At 51.2% G+C, this 24949-nt stretch overlaps 1 long non-coding RNA gene across 1 annotated transcript; it reads right to left on the bottom strand.

The window, feature by feature from the left end:
- On the bottom strand, positions 1 to 1332 carry LOC133358041 (uncharacterized). The gene is made up of 3 exons (XR_009757006.1): positions 648 to 1332; positions 440 to 501; positions 1 to 47 (listed from the first exon to the last, which is right to left on the bottom strand). It is a non-coding gene; the product is annotated as an uncharacterized LOC133358041 (long non-coding RNA).
- Positions 1333 to 24949: the final 23617 nt, after the last annotated feature.

Raw genomic sequence — 24949 nt, 5'->3', positions numbered from 1 at the left:
CGCTGGGCACGTGGTGGAGTTGAGCCAAGGCCTGCGAGAAGCTCTGCCTGGAGGGGGCACGGGGGGGGGGGCACGCGGGGGGGGGGCACACGGGGGGGGGGGCACACGGGGGGGGGGCACACGGGGGGGGGGGCACACGGGTCACAACCACTCAACAACTCACCCAACCACCCACTCACCGAACCACCCGCTCACCCACCCGCTCACCCACCCACCCACTTACCCAACCACCAACTCACCCACCCACTCACACAACCACCCACCCACCCATCCACTCACCCACCCACCCACACACCCACCCACCCACTCACCCACACACCCACCCACACACCCACTCACCCACCCACTCACCCACCCACCCACTTACCCAACCACCAACTCACCCACCCACCCACCCACCCACACACCCACCCACCCACTCACCCACCCACCCACCCACCTGGAGCTCGGGGTCTGGAAGGAGTCGACGGCGTCTCTCAGGGCACTCACCTCCAGCCGAGCCTGCCAGACACGCGCGGGGAGGGCGGGGGGGAACGTCACTGGGACGTCGGGGGGACGTCGTGGGAACGTCGTGGGAACGTCAGGTGAACCCCAAGTGAATGTCGTGGGAACGTCGTGGGAACGTCAGGTGTGTGCGTAGCGGCGACCTGCAGGGCTCCGTGTGTGCTGAAGCAGGCGACGCACTGCAGCAGGCGCGCCATCTCCTCGGCCACCGCCTCCACCAGGCGGGACACCACGCGGGGAACCAGCTCCTTGGACACCGAAAACGCCTGCACGCACACAGACAAAGGTCCCCCGTGTAGCCTGTGACAGACTGCTGGGGCAAGTGCTGTTAGCGAGCGTCTGTGAAGGCCGGTACGGTGGCACACGAGGGAGTGGGTAGCCAGCACCACGCCCGGCCGCCTTTGTCTCCCGAGCGGAGATGTTTACACACCACACCAAGTACTCATTTGAGGCTGAGTCGACCTAGAGGAGGCCCAGGACCGGTTCAGAAAATCGCCACTGGCGTTGGCCGTGAGCGGGAATCGAACTCAGGCCGCCGGGTTCGTAGCGCAGTGTACTAACCACTACAAAGACAAAGATCCCCATATAGCCTTGACAGACTGTAGGGGCAAGTGCTGTTAGCGAGCACCTATGAAGGCCAGCACTGTGGCACACGAGGGGGTGGGTGGCCAACACCAAACCCGGCTGCCTTTGTCTCCCTAGCAGAGATGTTTACACATCGCACCAAGTACTCATTTGAGGCTGAGTCGACCTAGGGGAGGCCCAGGACCGGTTCAGATAATCGTCACCGGTGTTTGGGAATCGAACCCGGGTCGCTAGGTTCGTAGTGCAGCGTGCTAACTGCTACACTACCGCTCCCCACATACACACACATACACTCACTCACTCGCACTCAACAACAACAACCTCCATTCGCCAATAAGTGGCGGTGACGTCACCACGGCGCTTGTGCCAGGCTATGTGCACGTTAAGGCCACGTGAAGTGTCGAACGTCCGCCGGCAGGAGGTCACGGGGCACACCCAGCAGATGCTACGAGTCGCCTGACCGAGATGACCGAGATGACTGGCTGATGCACCACCTGTGCCCCCTACTGTACCAACTTGCTGTGCTTTAGCCACCCGGCGCTCCGCTCGTTGTTGTGAGCGTCGCTCCTCCGCCCTCCGTTGTTGTTGGAGGGCGACTGCCTCCAACTGCCCAGTAGCGTCCTTCACGATGACCACCACACAACCAGGGCTCGAACTCAGAACACTTTGACGACTCATCTTGAAATAGAGGTCATCGCACGGAACCGCAGATTGCTTGCGCAGGGCACGCCGGGCGGAATGGTGCCTCCTCCTCTAGCGTGCAGCACCAGCGAGCTCCCCACCAGACGCTGTTCTTGGCCTACTCTTCCAAAACTAAAATTTTTTCCGATTTAAACCAAATGTAAGTGCTCTTTCTTACACGATTTTTAATAACTCACTCTGTCTGTTGTTGGCGTTGTTGTTGTTGTTGTCGTTGTTGAATCCTTAAATCTTGTAACTCGATTTAAACCCACTTCCCAATGTGCTATCGACTGCAAACTTGGTATACGTATGTCATACCGATGACAATACAATATTCTATCATTATTTTTTTTAAACATTATTTTTTACATATTATGTTTCGGCTTGGCTCTAATTGGCCACGGTCCCTTACGTTGTGACAAGCTTCGGGGCCACTTCCTGGAGTCGTGGAGTTCTTCCATTACTAGTACGGTACATTTCATTAAAACGTGTTTTTCAAAAAAGTATCGTCATCTTCATCGTCGTGTAGAAATTCATAGCAGCCAAAGGTTCTCATCGCACTTTTCTAGAGACTCAGAGATACAGAGAGACCCATACTCACAGAGACCCACAGAGACCCATACTCATAGAGACCCATACTCACAGAGACCCACAGAGACCTATACTCACAGAGACCCATACTCACAGAGACCCATACTCACAGACACCCACAGAGACCCATACTCACAGAGACCCACAGAGACCCATATTCACAGAGACCCACAGAGACCGATACTCACAGAGACCCACAGAGACCCATACTTAGAGACCCACAGAGACCCATACTCACAGAGAACCACACATACTCACAGATACCCACAGAGACCCATACTCAGAGACCCACAGAGACCCATACTCATAGAGACCTACAGAGACCCTTACTCATAGAGACCCATACTCATAGAGACCCACGGAGACCCATACTCACAGAGACCCACAGAGACCCATATTCACAGAGACCCACAGAGACCCATACTCACAGAGACCCACACATACTCACAGATACCCACAGAGACCCATACTCAGAGACCCACAGAGACCCATACTCATAGAGACCCATAGAGACCCATACTCACAGAGACCCACAGAGACGCATACTCACAGGGACCCACAGAGACCCATACTCATAGAGACCGATACTCATAGAGACCCACAGAGACCCATATTCACAGAGACCCACAGAAACGGATACTCACAGATACCCACAGAGACCCAAACTCAGAGACCCATACTCAGAGACCCACAAAGACCCATACTCACAGAGACCCACACATACTCACAGATACCCACAGAGACCCATACTCATAGAGACCCACAGAGACCCATACTCATTAAGACCGATACTCATAGAGACCCACAGAGACCCATACTCACAGAGACCCACAGAGACCCATATTCACAGAGACCCACAGAGACCCATACTCACAGAGACCCACAGAGACCCATACTCAGAGACCCACAGAGACCCAAACTCACAGAGACCCACAGAGACCCATACTCATAGAGACCCATACTCACAGAGACCCACAGAGATCCATACTCACAGAGACCCATACTCACAGAGACCCATACTCACAGAGACCCATACTCACAGAGAGCCATACTCACAGAGACCCACAGAGAGCCATACTCACAGACACCCACAGAGACCCATACTCACAGAGACCCACAGAGACCCATATTCACAGAGACCCACAGAGACCGATACTCACAGAGACCCACAGAGACCCATACTTAGAGACCCACAGAGACCCATACTCACAGAGAACCACACATACTCACAGATACCCACAGAGACCCATACTCAGAGACCCACAGAGACCCATACTCATAGAGACCTACAGAGACCCTTACTCATAGAGACCCATACTCATAGAGACCCACAGAGACCCATACTCACAGAGACCCACAGAGACCCATATTCACAGAGACCCACAGAGACCCATACTCACAGAGACCCACACATACTCACAGATACCCACAGAGACCCATACTCAGAGACCCACAGAGACCCATACTCATAGAGACCCATAGAGACCCATACTCACAGAGACCCACAGAGACTCATATTCACAGAGACCCACAGAGACCGATACTCACAGAGACCCACACATACTCACAGATACCCACAGAGACCCATACTCATAGAGACCCACAGAGACCCATACTCATAGATATCCACAGAGACCCATACTCACAGAGACCCACAGAGACGCATACTCACAGGGACCCACAGAGACCCATACTCATAGAGACCGACACTCATAGAGACCCACAGAGACCCATATTCACAGAGACCCACAGAGACCGATACTCACAGATACCCACAGAGACCCATACTCAGAGACCCACAGAGACCCATACTCACAGAGACCCACAGAGACCCATACTCATAGATATCCATAGAAACCCATACTCACAAGAGACCCACAGAGACACATACTCACAGGGACCCACAGAGACCCATACTCATAGAGACCCATACTCACAAAGACCCACAGAGACCGATACTCACAGAGACCCACAGAGACCCATACTCAGAGACCCACAAAGACCCATACTCACAGAGACCCACAGAGACCCATACTCAGAGACCCACAGAGACCCATACTCACAGAGACCCACAGAGACCCATACTCACAGAGACCCATACTCACAGAGACCCACAGAGACCCATACTCAGAGACCCACAGAGACCCATACTCAGAGACCCACAGAGACCCATACTCACAGAGACCCACAGAGACCCATACTCACAGAGACCCACAGAGACCCATACTCACAGAGACCCACAGAGACCCATACTCACAGAGACCCACAGAGACCCATACTCACAGAGACCCATACTCACAGAGACCCACAGAGACCCATACTCACAGAGACCCACAGAGACTCATACTCACAGAGACCCACAGAGACCCATATTAATAGATACTCACAGAGACCCACAGAGACCCAGAAAGACCCACCCCATACTAAAAATCAACTATGTTGTATTTGACCAGACAATGCCCCACGGAGCTGCAGTGTTGCTTTCTTTTCAGAAGCGACCTGGTGGCCATCACAAATGATAGCCCAATGAAGAGGCATGTCATCATCATCATCGTCATCATCGTCATCGTCATCATCGTCATCATCATCGTCATCATCGTCATCATCATAGTCATCATCATCGTCATCATCATCGTCATCATCATCGTCATCATCATCATCATCGTCATCATCATCGTCGTCATCATCGTCATCATCATCATCGTCATCATCATCATAGTCATCATCATCATAGTCATCATCGTCATCGTCATCATCATCGTCGTCATCGTCATCATCATCATCATCGTCATCATCATCATAGTCGTCGTCATCGTCATCGTCATCATCGTCATCGTCATCATCATCATCATCGTCATCATCATCATCATAGTCGTCGTCATCGTCAAGTGGAGATTTATAGCAGCAGCGAAATACTCTGAACGCGTGGTGACGTCGATTCGACTGCAAATGCAGAGTGGGGGGGGGGGGGGGGGGGAAACCGGAGGACCCAGAGGAACATCCACGCGACCACCACGGGGAGAGAGAAAGACGCAAACTCCTAATATACAGCAGCAGGCATCGTCAGGGTCGTGGTCGAACCCACGACCTCCTGCAGACCAGGCGAGGTGGTTAACATCTCCTAGCCACCGTGATGATGAGAGACACGCAGACTTCAAATATACAGCAGGAGTCAGGGTCGGGATTGAACCCACGACCTCCTGCATACCAGGCGAGGTAGTTAACATCTTCTAGCCACCGTGATGATGATGAGAGACACGCAGACTCCAAATATACAGCAGGAGTCAGGGTCGGGATTGAACCCACGACCTCCTGTATACCAGGCGAGGTAGTTAACATCTCCTCGCCACCGTGATTATGAGAGACACGCAGACTCCAAATATACAGCAGGAGTCAGGGTCGGGATTGAACCCACGACCTCCTGTGTACCGGGCGAGGTAGTCAACATCTCCTAGCCACCGTGATGATGATGAGAGACACGCAGACTCCAAATATACAGCAGCAGGCGTCAGGGTCGGGATTGAACCCACGACCTCCTGCGTACCAGGCGAGGTAGTTAACATCTCCTAGTCACCGTGATGATGAGAGACACGCAGACTCCAAATATACAGCAGCAGGCGTCAGGGTCGGGATTGAACCCACGACCTCCTGTGTACCAGGCGAGGTAGTCAACATCTCCTAGCCACCGTGATGATGATGAGAGACACGCAGACTCCAAATAAACAGCAGCAGGCGTCAGGGTCGGGATTGAACCCACGACCTCCTGTACACAAGGCGAGGTAGTTAACATCTCCTCGCCACCGTGATGATGAGAGACACGCAGACTCCAAATACACAGCAGGCGTCAGGGTCGGGATTGAACCCACGGCCTCCTGTACACCAGGCGAGGTAGTCAACATCTCCTAGCCACCGTGATGATGATGAGAGACACGCAGACTCCAAATATACAGCAGCAGGAGTCAGGGTCGGGATTGAACCCACGACCTCCTGCGTACCAGGCGAGGTAGTTAACATCTCCTAGTCACCGTGATGATGAGAGACACGCAGACTCCAAATATACAGCAGCAGGCGTCAGGGTCGGGATTGAACCCACGACCTCCTGTACACAAGGCGAGGTAGTTAACATCTCCTCGCCACCGTGATGATGAGAGACACGCAGACTCCAAATACACAGCAGGCGTCAGGGTCGGGATTGAACCCACGGCCTCCTGTACACCAGGCGAGGTAGTCAACATCTCCTAGCCACCGTGATGATGATGAGAGACACGCAGAGTTCAAATATACAGCAGCAGGCGTCAGGGTCGGGATCGAACCCACGACCTCCTGTGTACCAGGCGAGGTAGTTAACATCTCCTAGCCACCGTGATGATGATGAGAGACACACAGACTCCAAATATACAGCAGGCGTCAGGGTCGGGATTGAACCCACGACCTCCTGCGTACCAGGCGAGGTAGTTAACATCTGATAGCTAGGCTACGTCTTGGGAAGGAGTGGGGGTTTCCCCACACTTGACCCCACCAGAAGGCGACGCATATTTATTTATTTAACAGGGCAGGAAATGTCATTAAATTCCTCCTTTTTGTGTGGTCTATGACCACAAACACACAACTGCACAGGTGCCCGTGACGCAGTCACTTCTGTCTGGGCCTGGCCTGACCACCAATGCAGAAGTCGGGCAGTGCTCACACACACACACAGACACACACGCACACACACATAGATACACACAGTCACACACATGCACACACACACATATATACACACAGATATACACAGATACACACACACACAGATACACACGCATGCACACACACACACAGACACACGCATGCACACACACACAGACACACGCATGCACACACACAGATACACACGCATGCACACACACAGACACACACACACAGATACACACATGCACACACACAGATACACACACACACAGATACACACACACAGACACACACACACACAGATACAAACACAGATACACACACACAGATACACACACACAGATACACACGCACACACACAGACACACAGACACACACGCACACACGCATGCTCACACACACAGATACACACGCACGCACACACACAGACACACACACACAGATACACACATGCACACACACAGATACACACACACACAGATACACACACACAGACACACACACACAGATACACACACAGATACACACACACAGATACACACACACAGATACACACGCACACACACAGACACACACACGCACACACGCATGCACACACACACAGATACACACGCACACACACAGATACACACATGCACACACACAGACACACACACACGCACACACGCATGCACACACACACAGATACACACGCATGCACACACACAGACACACACACACAGATACACACATGCACACACACAGATACACACGCACACACACAGATACACACACATGCACACAGAGAGACACACGCATGCACGCGCACACACACGCACACACACACAGATACACACACATGCACACACACACAGATACACACAGATACACACACGCACAGACACACACAGAGACACACGCACACACAGATACAGAGACACACGCATGCACACACAGAGACACACGCATGCACACACACAGACACACACACAGATACACACGCATGCACACACACGCACACAGATACACACACACAGATACACACACAGATACACACACACAGATACACACACACACAGACAGATACACACACACACAGACACACGCACACACAGACACACGCACACAGATACACACACGCAGATACACACCCACACAGATACACACGCGCACACAGATACACACACACAGATACACACACGCAGATACACACCCACGCACACAGATACACACACACACACACAGATATACACACACACACAGATACACACGCACACACACACAGATACACACAGATACACACGCATGCACACACACACAGATATACACACACACAGATACACACGCACACACACACAGATACACACAGATACACACGCATGCACACACACACACAGATACACAAACACACGCGCACACAGATACACACGCATGCACACACACAGATACACACACACACAGATACACACGCATGCACACACACACAAGATACACATGCATGCACACACACACACGGACACACGCATGCACGCACACACACACAGACACACACGCACACACAGATACACACGCATGCACACACACGGACACACGCATGCACGCACACACACACAGACACACACGCACACACAGATACACACGCATGCACACACACAGACAGATACACACGCATGCACGCACACACACAGAGACACACGCATGCACACACACACGGACACACGCATGCATGCACACACACACGGACACACGCATGCACGCACACACACAGACACACACGCACACACATATACACACGCATGCACACACACAGACAGATACACACGCATGCACGCACACACACAGAGACACACGCACACACAGATACACACGCATGCACGCACACACGCAGATACACACGCACACACAGATACACACGCATGCACGCACACACACAGATACACACGCATGCACTCACACACAGATACACACGCACACACAGATACACACGCATGCACGCACACACAGACACACGCATGCACACACACACAGATACACACGCATGTACACACACACAGATACACACGCATGCACACACACACAGATACACACGCATGCACACACACACAGAGACACACGCATGCACACACGCATGCACACACACAGATACACACGCATGCACACACACAGACACACACACACAGATACACACATGCACACACACAGATACACACACACACAGATACACACACACAGACACACACACACACAGATACACACACACAGATACACACACACAGATACACACGCACACACACAGACACACAGACACACACGCACACACGCATGCTCACACACACAGATACACACGCACGCACACACACAGACACACACACACAGATACACACATGCACACACACAGATACACACACACAGATACACACACACAGACACACACACAGATACACACACAGATACACACACACAGATACACACACACAGATACACACGCACACACACAGACACACACACACACGCACACACGCATGCACACACACACAGATACACACGCACGCACAACAACAACAACAACAACAACCGCCATTCGCCACTAAGTAGCGGTGACGTCACCACGATGCTTGTGCCAGGCCAAGTGCACCTTGAGGCCACGTGAAGTGTCGAAAGCCCGCTGGCAGGAGGTCACGGGGCAGACCCAGGTGCCACTGGTCGACTGACCGAGATGACCGAGATGACTGGCTGATGCACCACCTGTGCCCCCTACTGTGCCAACTTGCTGTGCTTTAGCCACCCGGCGATCCGCTCGTTGTTGTGAGCGTCGCTCCTCCGCCCTCCGTTGTTGTTGGAGGGCGACTGCCTCCAACTGCCCCGTAGCGTCCTTCACGAGCCTCCTCCACTGAGGCCGATCTTGACACCGCTGGTACCAGTCATCGGCAAGTCCACTCAGCTCCACGTCCTCCTGTACCACATCACTCCATCTCTTCTCCAGCCCGTGCCGCGCCCGTCTAGCCCCCTCGATCCGGCCGAACAAAAGCTGTTTAGGCATGCGGTGGCTGGGCATGCGGGCTACATGACCCAGCCAACGCAGCCTTGCCTGCCGGAGGAGCTCACTGATGGGACTTTGCCCAGATCTTTCAAGGATTTGTGAGCTCCTCACACAATCCAGCCTGGTTAAACCCAGGATGGATCGTAGGCAGGCCAGCCTAAATGTTTCCAACCGGCGAAGATGCTCCACCAGGGGGGTCCACGTCTCGCAAGCGTAGAGAAGGGAGGGAATGACCGTGGCCGAGAAGACCTGAAGCTTCGTGCGGAGCGACAGACCAGGTAGCTTCCACACAGCGTTACGCAACCGATGAAAAGATATTGCCGCTCGACTGATTCGGAGTGAGACCTCTGCTGATAGACTGGAGCCGGTCATAAGCATACTGCCCAGGTATGGGAAACTCTCCACTCTCTCCACAACTGCCCCATCACCAATTGGGAGTTGTGGGGGTGGAGTGTCCGATGGTACAAAATACCCAGGCAGGTGCTTGGTTTTGGTGGGGCTGATGGTAAGGCCCCACCTCTTAGTGGCACGCTCCAGTCTCAGCAACAGCGCCTCCAACTCCTCTTCTGAATGAGCAGCTATTACCAAATCATCGGCATACATAACGTGGTTGACCAATAGGGAGCCATCCCTTGATCGCACCCGGGCGTCGATCAGCCTCCCATTATATCTGTACCAAACGGAAATTCCCCCGGTACAGCTATTGAAGGCTTCACGAACTACGCGGTCAAAATAGATGTTAAATAATGTGGGAGCCAGAGGACATCCCTGTCGCACCCCAAGGTGTACAGGGAAAGGCTCCGACTCCCGGCCACGTAGTTTTACCCGGGCCCGCTCACCATCATGAAGGTCCTTAATGATCGTGAGCAGAGGGTCAGGGACTCCGAAAGCACGAAGAACAACCCAGAGTCCAGTCCTACTGATGGTATCATAGGCCTTGACCAGGTCAATAAAGCAGAGATGTAGGTCTTTTTGGAATTCCCTACACCTCTGCTGTAGCAGACGGACAGAAAATATGGCATCTGTGCAGGACCGCCCTTTCCTGAAACCGCATTGGGGCTCCGCAAGCCCCTCCTCAGCGTGCCTAGCAAGGCGATGTTGAATAATCCTTGCCAGGACCTTACCCGGCACACTGAGGAGTGAGATGCCCCTGTAGTTGTACAGTCTGTGCGGTCCCCCTTCTTAAAGAGGGGGACCACCAGGGCATCCTTCCAGTCCTGCGGAACCCGTCCAGTGGTCCAGACTGTTGTTATGATGTCATATAGGGCAGTCTGTGCACAAACGCCACCCTCCCTCAGCATTTCGCTTGGGAGATCATCTCTGCCCGGTGCCTTCCCTGGTCTCAGACTCCGGATCGCCCTCAGTACTTCCTCAACAGCTGGAACCTCAGCCAGCCACTCACAGGGGGTGACCTCTTCCAATATTTGAGGCACCGCAGCCTCAGCAGGGTTATCCCCACTTTGTGCCATGATGTTTTCCTGGCTGAGAGAATTTCCCTCCCCCAGGACCTCACAGAAATGCTCAGAAAATCTGCAAACCTGTTCCTGGGGGTCGGAGATTGGATCACCGTTTTTTCCTCTAATGATGGTAATAGGTGTGGCGCTGCAGGTTACTTTTTTGATGGAGTTAAATAGTGATTTGTGATCACGGGCCACTGAGGCAGACTCCATCTCCTCAGCAACCCGCGACCACCACCCATCCTTACAACGCCTTACGGCTCTCTGAACTTCCGAGCGAAGGCTGCGGTAAACCTCCTCATTCTCTGACGTGGGATGCTGTAGGCGATGAGAGTGGGCCTGTCGCTTTTTCTCAATTAACCTGAACACCTCCTCTGTCAGCCAGGGTTTCTGGGGAGGTCTGGACCGCGTACCCAAAGCAGCCATTGCAGCTGCATGAGTCACAGTCTTAAACCTCGCCCATTTACCCTCGACATCAGGTGGAGTGGGGGACGATGCCAACCCCAGCTGCAAGCGATGATGAAATTCTCGCTTGCAACTTTCATCAGCTAACTGAGACCAGGCCACTTTTGGTTGGAATGGGATCCTGGGTGTACACCCACCACCGGAGTGGAAGAAAGGCAGGCGCATCTTACAGATGACTAGTCGATGGTCAGAGGACAGATCAGCTCCACGGTAGGTCCTGGTGTCAAGGACATGGGTTCGCATCCGCTGGTCCGTCACTATGTAGTCCAGCAGATGTTCTTGCTTGGACCCGGCATGTATCCATGATGTTGTGTGGATGCGCCGATGCCGGAAGAGCGTGTTGGTAATTACAAGCCCATGGGCTGCACAAAAATCTAGCAGCCTCCTACCGTTATTATTGAGCTGATCTGGCCCATGCCTTCCAATCACTCCAGACCAGGTGTCAGCATCATGACCAACTCGGGCATTGAAGTCACCCAACAAGATGACTCTGTCCCGAGTGGCCACTTTAGCCAGCACCTGTGACAGGAGGTCATAGAAAGCGTCTGACTCATCGGCTTTGCTTGCATCCCTCCACGGATGTTCGTCTTCGGTGGGGGCATAAGTAACCACGACCACCACTCCTCGCCTCTGGTTGATGGGAAGGCGAGCCCAAAGTATCCTGGGGCTTACAGCTTCCCACACCTCACCGCCACGCTCCCACGCCCCCTTCATTCTTTTGTTCAGAAGAAGAGCCACACCCTGTTGTTTGGCAGTCTCCTGCCCCGAGTAGAGGACTGTCCACCCCTCATGGTGGCAGGAGCCAGAACCGGTCCACCGGACCTCCTGAATGCCACAGAGATCCAGGCGGTACCGGTCCAGCTCCCGACAGAGGAGTGGCAGCCTCTCCTCCGCAGTGAGCGTTCGAACATTCCACGTGGCCATCCGCAATGGTTTTTTGTTGTTTCTGGAGGAGCCCCGAGGGTGAAAATTCAATCTCCTGGCTCCGCCAAATGGGGTTTGGCCAGGAGACGTCATAAAAGCCTGACCCCCCGGGGCCTCCGGCACAAGCTTATTTGTTACAGGTTTATGTTTAATTCGTGGTTTAGTGGTAATGAATTGAAGGTGGAGGGGTTACCAGCCCCTCACACCCGTCCAGAGCCCCCGTTTAGCCACTGTGGTGGTCACAGACGCCATGAGGGGAGAGGCCAATGGGCATTGGCCCTCCCCCCACAGCAATGTCCACGACAGTGTTGCCCGTCCGGCACCGCGAGGAGGTAGGAGGTTGTTTTGCCAGACCGCACGCACACACACACACAGACACACACACAGATACACACATGCACACACACAGACACACACACACACGCACACACGCATGCACACACACACAGATACACACGCATGCACACACACAGCGCACCCCAGGTCAGCGCACCCCAGGTCAGCGCACCCCAGGTCAGCGCACCCCAGGTCAGCGCACCCCAGGTCAGCGCACCCCAGGTCAGGGCACCCCAGGTCAGGGCACCCCAGGTCAGCGCACCCCAGGTCAGCGCACCCCAGGTCAGGGCACCCCAGGTCAGCGCACCCCAGGTCAGCGCACCCCAGGTCAGGGCACCCCAGGTCAGCGCACCCCAGGTCAGCGCACCCCAGGTCAGCGCACCCCAGGTCAGGGCACACTAGGGGGTGAGTTTAACTTTTTAGGCACCGCCCTACGTAGCCAACCGTGCCCATCGGAGGTGCAGGGGAAGGACAACAAACTAAATACAACAGCAAGAAGCAGTTCTTAAGAATCTAAAGTTCATACATAAACCATCATCACAAGAACTCCGCTCATACTCACAGCAGCAGCGGCTTCTGGCTTGGCCATCGAACACCGCATCGTCATCATCGTCATCGTTGTCATCATCATCGTCATCTTCATCGTCGTCATCTTCATCGTCGTCATTGTCGTCATCGTCATCATCGTCGTCATCATCGTCGTCATCATCGTCGTCATCATCGTCGTCATCATCGTCATCATCGTCATCATCATCGTCGTCATCATCGTCGTCATCATCGTCGTCATCATCGTCGTCATCATCGTCGTCATCATCGTCGTCATCATCGTCGTCATCATCGTCGTCATCATAATCGTCGTCGTCATCGTCATCATCTTCGTCATCGCGTGACGCTTTCAGATGCGCTGCTGCTCCTGCGGCCGTCTGGAACGCTCTTCCTGACCGACATTAGGAAGCCCCTGGGAGCTACGATGCACTTTGACGTCATCATCGTCATATACATTCACAAACTCATCTCTCTTTACAACTGCTTCTTGTTGTTGTTGTGTTTAGTTTGTTGTTGTTGTGTTTAGTTTGTTGTTGTTGTTGTGTTTAGTTAGTTGTTGTTGTTGTGTTTAGTTTGTTGTCCTTACCCCCCGCACCTCCGATTAGCGTGGTTGCCTACGTACGGCGCGAAAGAAGTTTAACACACACACGAGGATTGTAGATCCAACACACTCCGTGTGGTAAAGAAGTATTTGCGTTCACGATCGCGACATCAACCTCCTAGTGCCGCGGTCGGGAACCTATGGCTCGCGAGCCATATATGGCTCTTCCGGTGACGGCATATGGCTCCCAGACAATTTTGAGTTGAAAAAACAATAATCAAAAAATAAAAAATCAGTTTGGAACTGATTTTAAAATACTTGTGATATTGCTTAATAATACCGTGTCATTTTAAAGTAAACAGAAATTAGTTTTGAAGATAAATTTCACGGGTCACGCCTGCACGAAGCTCAACCTCACCACGTACGAACCAGACTACAAGGCCATCAGCAAAACCATGCAGCACCAGAAGTCGCATTAAAAGTAAGACATATTTAATTTATTATACGTTAAAAATACTATATGGCTCTCAATGAAATATATTTAGAAATATTTGGCTTTTACGGCTCTCCCAGTCAAAAAGGTTCCCGACCCCTGGCCTAGTGCCACACGACACCAATGTTGGCGGGAGTAACACTTTCTGGTGATGTCACATGTGACAGCACCAGGAAGTGATGTCACATGTGACAGCACCAGGAAGTGATGTCACATGTGACATCACTTCCTGGTGACGGCGTTTTTTAGAATAATCCAAAAGTTCTCATCTCTGCCTGGCCTTGTGGAAATTCAGATTGAGTTAATATCGTTCAGCTTTGTATCATGCGCGCGAGAGACCGGTCATGCAAAATGCATCTCTCGTAGTCGCCGAGGAATCACAGACAATCCAAATTGTCTCATGGTTGTTATTGTTGACTTGCACCACATTGGGATTTTTGCACACAGCGTTTGAATACGTTTTTGTTTTCAGATCTGCTGGTTTATTCCAGGATGTTTCTGTTACGCGTCGTCGCTGGAAGATGTTTCTCTGTTCATATTCTGTTTGTTGCGGCTGGGGCGATACCTAATCAACGATCTTGAACTTGAAATGAACTTGACAAAGGCACAAGGCAGCAGCCAGGCCATCAGGAAAATGCGCTACCAAACAAATTGCCCAAGATCTGCAGTCCTTTGTATATGAACACGTTTTCAGCCAACCATGGCAGATGCAGATAGCCGATGCACAAATGGAAAATTGAAAAACCCTTCAGGAGTAGTGGTGCGACCGAGGGTGATTCATACCACGCTGTACGACGTATAACGACGCAACGCCCCGATCCACAAACGAAGAAGACATCATCACAGCGATGATGATGATGATGATACACACTACACTCCTCCGCTTGCTCCTGATGCGGTTGTTTACTGGCTTCACCACCCGAATGTGATCATGTAGTCCTTGGCTCTGCATCTACATCAGCAGTATGAACGAATTACACTGGTCAACAACAAAAAACACATTTTTTTTTTGGCCTGGACTTTGCAGCTGTTTTAGACTAATTTCAGGGTGCTGATTCCAAATCTGATCTCAGATTTGCTCTATCACATCTCATTTTTATGCTGTCGGCATACCCCATTTTCATTGATTTTACCCGAAATTAACTCTGTCACTTATGATTGCAAGTTGTTGCGAGTCAGTGACTGCTTTAGTGTTAAAATATGGCGCTGTATTTTTAGGATAGTGTGTTTATATATCATTTTATGTAGATATCCACATTTATTTAATATTTTTCTTCTGCAGTTTTTATTGAAAATGCAATATTTGATATCTCAAAAACCTGATGTGATAGACAAAAACTGATGCCAGATTTGGAATCAGCACCCCAAAATTACCTCCCTGCGCTAAGCTTAAACAACACTGAGAAATATTTACACAGACACACACAAACAGATGCAAAGATCTCCCTATGGCCTGTAACAGACTGTTGGAGCAAGTGCTGTTAGCAGCGAGTAGCAGCACCTATGAAGGCGGCGGGCACCACGGCACACGAGTGGGTGGGTGGCCAGCACCACGCCCGGCCGCCTTTGTCTCCCCAGTGGCGATGTTTACGACACAGCGCGGCACCAGGTAGTTATTTGAGGCTGAGTCGACCTTCTACTCCACACACGCGCGAACACACACACACACACACGGGCAGGTCCAGGTGATGGGGAAGCGTGTCAATGCCATTCAAGGCGTACCATTTGGTTTTTCTTCTTCTCCACGCACAAGCACGCACAAACACGCACACGCGCGCAGCGAACACAAACGCGCGCACGAACACAAACACGCCCGCATGACAAATAAAAATCCCCTGGCGTGTCAAAGCGAGAATCACGAGGTGGCGAACACCTGGAGTGGGCAAACTTGCTTCCTCTTGTTCAGCAGCGCTCTTCCTCATGCACACCACTCACCTCCCATCTCTCTCTCTCTCTCTCCCTCCCCCCCTCCTCTGACTCTCATCCCTCACCTCCTCTCTGCTACCCCCCCCCCTCCCAAACCCCCATTTCCCTGGCACTCCACCATCATCATGGCCAGGTCCAGGTAATGGGAAAGAGGCGGCCATTTTGCCGTTAAGGGGCGGCCATTTTGTCGTGCTTCTTCTCCCGTCGTAGAAGGCCGATGTTGTTTTGGGGTTCCTCGACGATTGTCAGAGATAACTTCTTGCAATGAAAGACGCCGCCGCTATATATAACGATTACACGTTATCGTAGAGACCCATAGACACCTATTCTCAAGACACGTAGAAACCCATCAGGACTCAGAGATTGATACGAGACAAATAGAGGCTCGTAGAGACCGATGTATAAAGTATTAAATTACTATCGAACGATTTTATTTTACCAGGTAAGGTCCACTGAGCTGTATAACTGCTTTATAGAATCGACCTGGCCACAAATGATAGCTCAACGAAGTGGCTTATCATGTGGAAATTAATAGCAAAATATTCTAAACGCATGTTTATAAACATGGAGAGAAAAACCAGAGGACCTGGAGACAAATCCACACGAGCGTGGGGGGGGGAACATGCAAATTCCAGATATACAGGTGTCAAGATTCGGAAAGGAATCCACAATGTCCTGTCTACCAGGTGAGATAGTTAACATCTCATAGCCACCGTGATGTAGATGCAGAGCAAGAAATGGATTCACAATCTCGAATCAGCAACTGCGCCAGGAGCAGTCGCGGAGTGTATCGCTGTGATGACTTCTGCTTCGTATTTGTGCATCAGGGCATTGCGTCGCGTTGCGTCGTATTACGGTCTGTTATGGATGACCACGGTCGCACACTACTGGAGAGTTTTAAATTATCCATTTGTGCATCAGCTATTATCTGCATCTGCTGCTGCCATGGTTTGTGCAGTGGACACGGTTTAGGGTGAACCATGAGCAACTTCGTGGAAGATCAAACCCAAGGGGATCTTCTGCGTTATTTTGCTCACTCGTACAGCCCCCCTCCGCATCGACCCCCCCCCCCCCATCTCATGTAGCAGTCATGTTAAACCCGACAGTAGTTCCTGCTTTATAGAGCCATCTTTGATTTCATCACAGCCACTGAACTGTGCTCTCAGCATTAATTGCTACTTGTTATGTGGCCGCCATTTTGATTGGTGGCCGCCATTTTGTTTTAGGAGCAGCCATTTTGTTTTGGAGCCATTGTTTTGATTGGGAGCCACATCTTCCTCAAGAGAGCTGTCATATCTTACAACTGCCCTTGCTAACACGGCCACTGCTAGGTCTCTCTCAATCGCAGACTCTCCTTTGACAAATCTGCCATCTCTGATTTACTGCCTACCCCCTTTCATCATGACAGCCATATTTTTATTCCGACAATCGGAGGAGTGCCGGGAGGCTGAGTTCGATTCCGGGCAGCTGCCTATAATCCAACCGGAATCTCAAGGGGTAGTGAGGTTGAGGATTTTAGTACGGTCATCAATGACTTGCGTAGAAAACTGACGGTTACACAGACACCTATAGATTCACACAGAGACATAAGACTCGCACGCGCCGAGTCGTGATCAAACCAGGACCTCAAGGGGTCAGTGAATCGATGGTCTCAGCCCCGTCACCAATGACTGCGCACAGAAAAACACGCCGTTACGGTCGAATTGTTTCTGTGCATAATTTGTCCGAATCCCAGCTCTGGGAACTAAACTGTCGGTTTGACCGTCACGCGCGATGAACCTCACTGTCGCATGGCAGAGCGGGTGGGGAAGAGTGATGCTCTCTCGTGTGTGTGGGGACCAGAGGTCACATGAAGAAGAAGCGATCTCAGAGGTAGTTCTGAAATATCCGCATCCACGAGCCGTTTTGTGCGGATCAAAGTGATCACTTGAAGAAGGGATCCGAGTGGTAGCTCTGTGAAATCTGCTTCCCTGGCCCGTGCTCTGTTCACACGGACGGTGGCATTGCCCTGCGAGCTTACAGAACGGATTCCTTGTCTAAGTGACAACGCTTGTCGCACAGTCAAAAGAAGTAATGTTTAAAAAACTTTTTTTTAAACACGCTTTTATGAAATGTACTAGTAATAGCAGAACTCCACGACTCCAGGAAGTGGCCCCGAAGCTTGCCAAAACGTAAGGGTCCGTGGCCAATTACAGCCAACGTCAGTTGACCGTGGACAATTAGACCCAAGCCGAAACATAACATTTAAAAAATAATGTTATTTTCTTTATGATAGAATACAGTATTGTCATCAGCATGACATAAGTATACCAAGTTTGCAGTCGATACCACATCGGGAAGTGGGTTAAAATTGACTTCCAAGATTTGAAGATACAACGACAACAACAACAGACAGAGTGAGTTAAATGAAAGCGTGTAAAAAAGAGTCACTCTGATAGTGCTGGTAAGTAGGATGGCCCGCCGCCGGAATCGAGCCGCCCACCTCTGCAAACTATGAAATTATAAAAAGATAAATATATATTTTATCAGGTGTAGCTCTTTTTCAGAAGTGACCTGCCTTTCAAAAATGATAGCTCAACAAAGTGGCTTATCATCAACATCATCATCATCACGAGGATATTTTTAGCAGCAGCAAAATACTCTAAAACGCGCGAAGTTGATTCTAAATGTGGAGGGAAAAACCGGAGGACCCGGAGAAAAATCCACGCGACCACGGGGAGAGAGAGACACGCAAACTCCAAATATACAGCAGGCGTCAGGGTCAGGATCGAAGCCACAACCTCCTGCACACCAGACGAGGTAGTCAACATCTCCCAGCCGCCGTGATGATGATGAGAGAGACACTCAAACTCCAAATATACAGCAGCAGGCGTCAGGGTCAGGATCGAACCCACGACCTCCTGTATACCAGGTGAGGTAGTTAACATCTCCTAGCCACCGTGATGATGATGAGAGAGACACTCAAACTCCAAATATACAGCAGCAGGCGTCAGGGTCAGGATCGAACCCACGACCTCCTGTATACCAGGTGAGGTAGTTAACATCTCCTAGCCACCGTGATGATGATCAGAGAGACACGCAAACTCCAAATACACAGCAGCAGGCGTCAGGGTCAGGATCGAACCCACGACCTCCTGTATACATCAGGCGAGGTAGTTAACATCTCCAGGCCACCGTGATGATGATGAGAGAGACACGCAAACTCCAAATATACAGCAGCAGGCGTCAGGGTCGTGGATCGAACCAACGACCTCCTGTGTACCGGGCAAGGTAGTTAACATCCCCTAGCCACCGTGATGATGATGATGAGAGAGACACGCAAACTCCAAATATACAGCAGCAGGCGTCAGGGTCGTGGATCGAACCCACGAACTCCTGTGTACCGGGCGAGGTAGTTAACATCTCCTAGCCACCGTGATGATGATGAGAGAGACACGCAAACTCCAAATATACAGCAGCAGGCGTCAGGGTCGTGGATCGAACCCACGAACTCCTGTGTACCGGGCGAGGTAGTTAACATCTCCTAGCCACCGTGATGATGATGAGAGAGACACTCAAACTCCAAATATACAGCAGCAGGCGTCAGGGTCATGGATGGAACCCACGAACTCCTGTGTACCGGGCGAGGTAGTTAACATCTCCTAGCCACCGTGATGATGATGAGAGAGACACTCAAACTCCAAATATACAGCAGCAGGCGTCAGGGTCGTGGATCGAACCCACGAACTCCTGTGTACTGGGCGAGGTAGTTAACATCTCCTAGCCACCGTGATGATGATGAGAGAGACACTCAAACTCCAAATATACAGCAGCAGGCGTCAGGGTCGTGGATCGAACCCACGAACTCCTGTGTACCGGGCGAGGTAGTTAACATCTCCTAGCCACCGTGATGATGATGAGAGAGACACGCAAACTCCAAATATACAGCAGCAGGCGTCAGGGTCATGGATGGAACCCACGAACTCCTGTGTACCGGGCGAGGTAGTTAACATGTCCTAGCCACCGTGATGATGATGATGAGAGAGACACGCAAACTCCAAATATACAGCAGCAGGCGTCAGGGTTGTGGATGGAACCCACGAACTCCTGTGTACCGGGCGAGGTAGTTAACATCTCCTAGCCACCGTGATGATGATGAGAGAGACACTCAAACTCCAAATATACAGCAGCAGGCGTCAGGGTCATGGATCGAACCCACGAACTCCTGTGTACCGGGTGAGGTAGTTAACATCCCCTAGCCACTAGCGGCGAATTTCTCGACTGTTTTTGCATTTAGTTTGTTGTCCTTCCCCCACCCCGCACCTAGGATAAGCACGGTTGGCCACCACGATGCGGTGGTGCGAAAGAAGTACAACGCGCACACACGTACGTACGGAACAATCGCAAAAACATAACCACGTTTAAAATAAAAATCGTAACCTCCACCACCCTCCTCCCCCCCCCCCCAAAGCTAAAGTCATCGCATGCACGGAGAGTTTCGCAAGCAAGCGTAAGCAGCATCTGCCGCTAGCGACACGGAGAAAGAGACACAGAGAGAGAGAGAGAGAATAGGATGCATTAGATGTCTAAGCTGGTTTGGGGGGCGGTGACGGAGGGGGGGGGGGGTGGTGGGAAAGAACGAACAACACGGACAACACAAGAAATTACGCTGAGCGTGAAATAATCTATTATATATGAATCTTGTGCAATCTTGTCTTTTTGCAGACCGCACATCCACGGTGGGTGGGTAGTAGTGGGTGGTGGGGGGGTGAAGTGGGGGGGGGGGGTGGAGTGGGGGGGGGGGAGCAGTAAAATCGAGAAAGGGGGAAGTTTCTTGAGCCAACTTTGTTTTTTTCCCAGAGTTGCTCAATTGCAAAATCCCCCGTCAAGATGCGCCGGGCCGGGCAGACGTGTCAACGTCCAGCGATGGTGCAACGCCCCGGGAGGAAAAAGTATCAACTCAAACTACGAACTCGTTCTTATTATATTCTTAACCAGATGTAAGCCGCCCTACTGAGCGTCTGTGTCAGCTGTTTGTCAGAAGCCACTGACCCTCAGCTTTCACAAATTGTAAATCAGTGAAGCGGCCAATCATCAGCATCAGCATCATCAGCATCATCAGCATCATCAGCATCATCAGCATCATCAGCATCGCCCTCATTGCGTGGACATTTATACCAGCAGCCGAATACTTTAAACGTATGTTTCTAGAGACTCATAAAAGACCCATAGATCCACAGAGACCCATACTCATAGAGACCCATAGACACCCATATTCATGGAGACCCGTAGACCCACAGAGACCCATATTCATGGAGACCCATAGACACCCATATTCATGGAGACCCGTAGACCCACAGAGACCCATACTCATAGAGACCCATAGACACCCATATTCATGGAGACCCATAGACACCCATATTCATGGAGACCCATAGACCCACAGAGATGCACAGAGACCCAAACTCATAGAGACCCATAGACACCCATATTCATGGAGACCCATAGACCCAAAGAGATTCACAGAGACCCATATTCAGAGACCCACAGAGACCCATATTCATGGAGACCCATAGACCCAAAAAGATTCACAGAGACCCAAACTCATAGAGACCCATAGACACCCATATTCATAGAGACCCATAGACCCACAGAGATCCACAGAGACCCATACTCATAGAGACCCATAGACCCACAGAGATCCACAGAGACCCATACTAAAACTCAACTATTTTTATTTTACCAGAAAAGGGCCCACAAATGATAGCCCAACGAAATGGCTCATCATCATCATCACAGCAGACAAATACGCACGTTTCTACAGACTAATGGCGACTCACAGAGACCCACAGAGACCCACAGAGACACACACTAATAGAGACCCACAGAGACCCACACTAATAGAGACCCACAGAGACCCACACTAATAGAGACCCACAGAGACCCACACTAATAGAGACCCACAGAGACCCATACTCATAGAGACCCACAGAGACCCACAGAGACACACACTAATAGAGACCCACAGAGACCCACAGAGACCCACACTAATAGAGACCCACAGAGACCCACACTAATAGAGACCCACAGAGACCCACACTAATAGAGACCCACAGAGACCCACACTCATAGAGACCCATAGAGACCCACACTCATAGAGACCCATAGAGACCCACACTAATAGAGACCCACAGAGACCCACACTCACAGAGACCCACAGAGACCCACACTCATAGAGACCCACAGAGACCCACACTAATAGAGACCCACAGAGACCCACACTAATAGAGACCCACAGAGACCCACACTCATAGAGACCCATAGAGACCCACACTAATAGAGACCCACAGAGACCCACACTAATAGAGACCCACAGAGACCCACACTCATAGAGACCCATAGAGACCCACACTAATAGAGACCCACAAAGACCCACACTCACAGAGACCCACAGAGACCCACACTCATAGAGACCCACAGAGACCCACACTAATAGAGACCCACAGAGACCCACACTAATAGAGACCCACAGAGACCCATACTCATAGAGACCCATAGAGACCCACACTAATAGAGACCCACAGAGACCCACACTCATAGAGACCCACAGAGACCCACACTAATAGACCCACAGAGACCCACACTAATAGAGACCCACAGAGACCCACACTCATAGAGACCCATAGAGACCCACACTAATAGAGACCCACAGAGACCCACACTCACAGAGACCCACAGAGACCCACACTCATAGAGACCCATAGAGACCCACACTAATAGAGACCCACAGAGACCCATACTCATAGAGACCCACAGAGACCCACAGAGACCCACAGAGACCCACACTCATAGAGACCCACAGAGACCCACACTCATAGAGACCCACAGAGACCCACACTCATAGAGACCCACAGAGACCCATACTAATAGAGACCCACACTAATAGAGACCCACACTAATAGAGACCCACAGAGACCCATACTCATAGAGACCCACAGAGACCCACACTAATAGAGACCCACAGAGACCCATAGAGACCCACACTAATAGAGACCCACACTAATAGAGACCCACAGAGACCCACACTAATAGAGACCCACAGAGACCCACTCATAGAGACCCACAGAGACCCACACTAATAGAGACCCACAGAGACCCATAGAGACCCACACTAATAGAGACCCACACTAATAGAGACCCACAGAGACCCACACTCATAGAGACCCACAGAGACCCATACTCATAGAGACCCATAGAGACCCACACTAATAGAGACCCACAGAGACCCATACTCATAGAGACCCACAGAGACCCATACTCATAGAGACCCATAGAGACCCACACTAATAGAGACCCACAGAGACCCACACTCATAGAGACCCACAGAGACCCATACTCATAGAGACCCACAGAGACCCACACTAATAGAGACCCACAGAGACCCATACTCATAGAGACCCACAGAGACCCATACTCATAGAGACCCATAGAGACCCACACTAATAGAGACCCACAGAGACCCACACTCATAGAGACCCACAGAGACCCATACTCATAGAGACCCACAGAGACCCACACTAATAGAGACCCACACTAATAGAGACCCACACTAATAGAGACCCACAGAGCCCCACACTCATAGAGACCCACAGAGACCCACACTAATATAGACCCACAGAGACCCACAGAGACCCACAGAGACCCACACTAATATAGACCCACAGAGACCCACAGAGACCCACACTAATATAGACCCACAGAGACCCACAGAGCCCCACACTAATAGAGACCCACAGAGACCCACACTAATATAGACCCACAGAGACCCACAGAGACCCACACTAATATAGACCCACAGAGCCCCACACTAATAGAGACCCACAGAGACCCATACTCATGGAGACCTACACTCCCATAGACCCACAGCAACCCACAGAGACCCATATTAAAACTAAACTATTTTTTATTTTACCATGTAATGTCCCACTGAGCTGTCCTGCGTAGCTCTTTTTCAACAAGCGACCCTGACCCATCGCAAATGAAAGCTCAACAGAGTTCCTTGTCATCGTCATCATCACACGTGGAATAGTACAGCAGTAGCCACATACTCTGAACGTGTGATGTTGATTCTAAATGTGGAGGGGAAATGTTGATTCGAAGCTTTCGTGACCGCAGGGATCCATACTCTTTGGTTCTGTCGGTAAAGTCACGTGGGTAGAAAAATAAAATAA

This window comes from Lethenteron reissneri, chromosome 60, assembly GCF_015708825.2.
Source record: "Lethenteron reissneri isolate LAM-NWPU_2019-01 chromosome 60, ASM1570882v1, whole genome shotgun sequence".
Classification (NCBI taxonomy): Eukaryota; Metazoa; Chordata; class Hyperoartia; order Petromyzontiformes; family Petromyzontidae; genus Lethenteron; species Lethenteron reissneri.
Note: the sequence above shows the minus strand (reverse complement) of the source record. Positions and strands in the feature narration are given on the sequence as shown.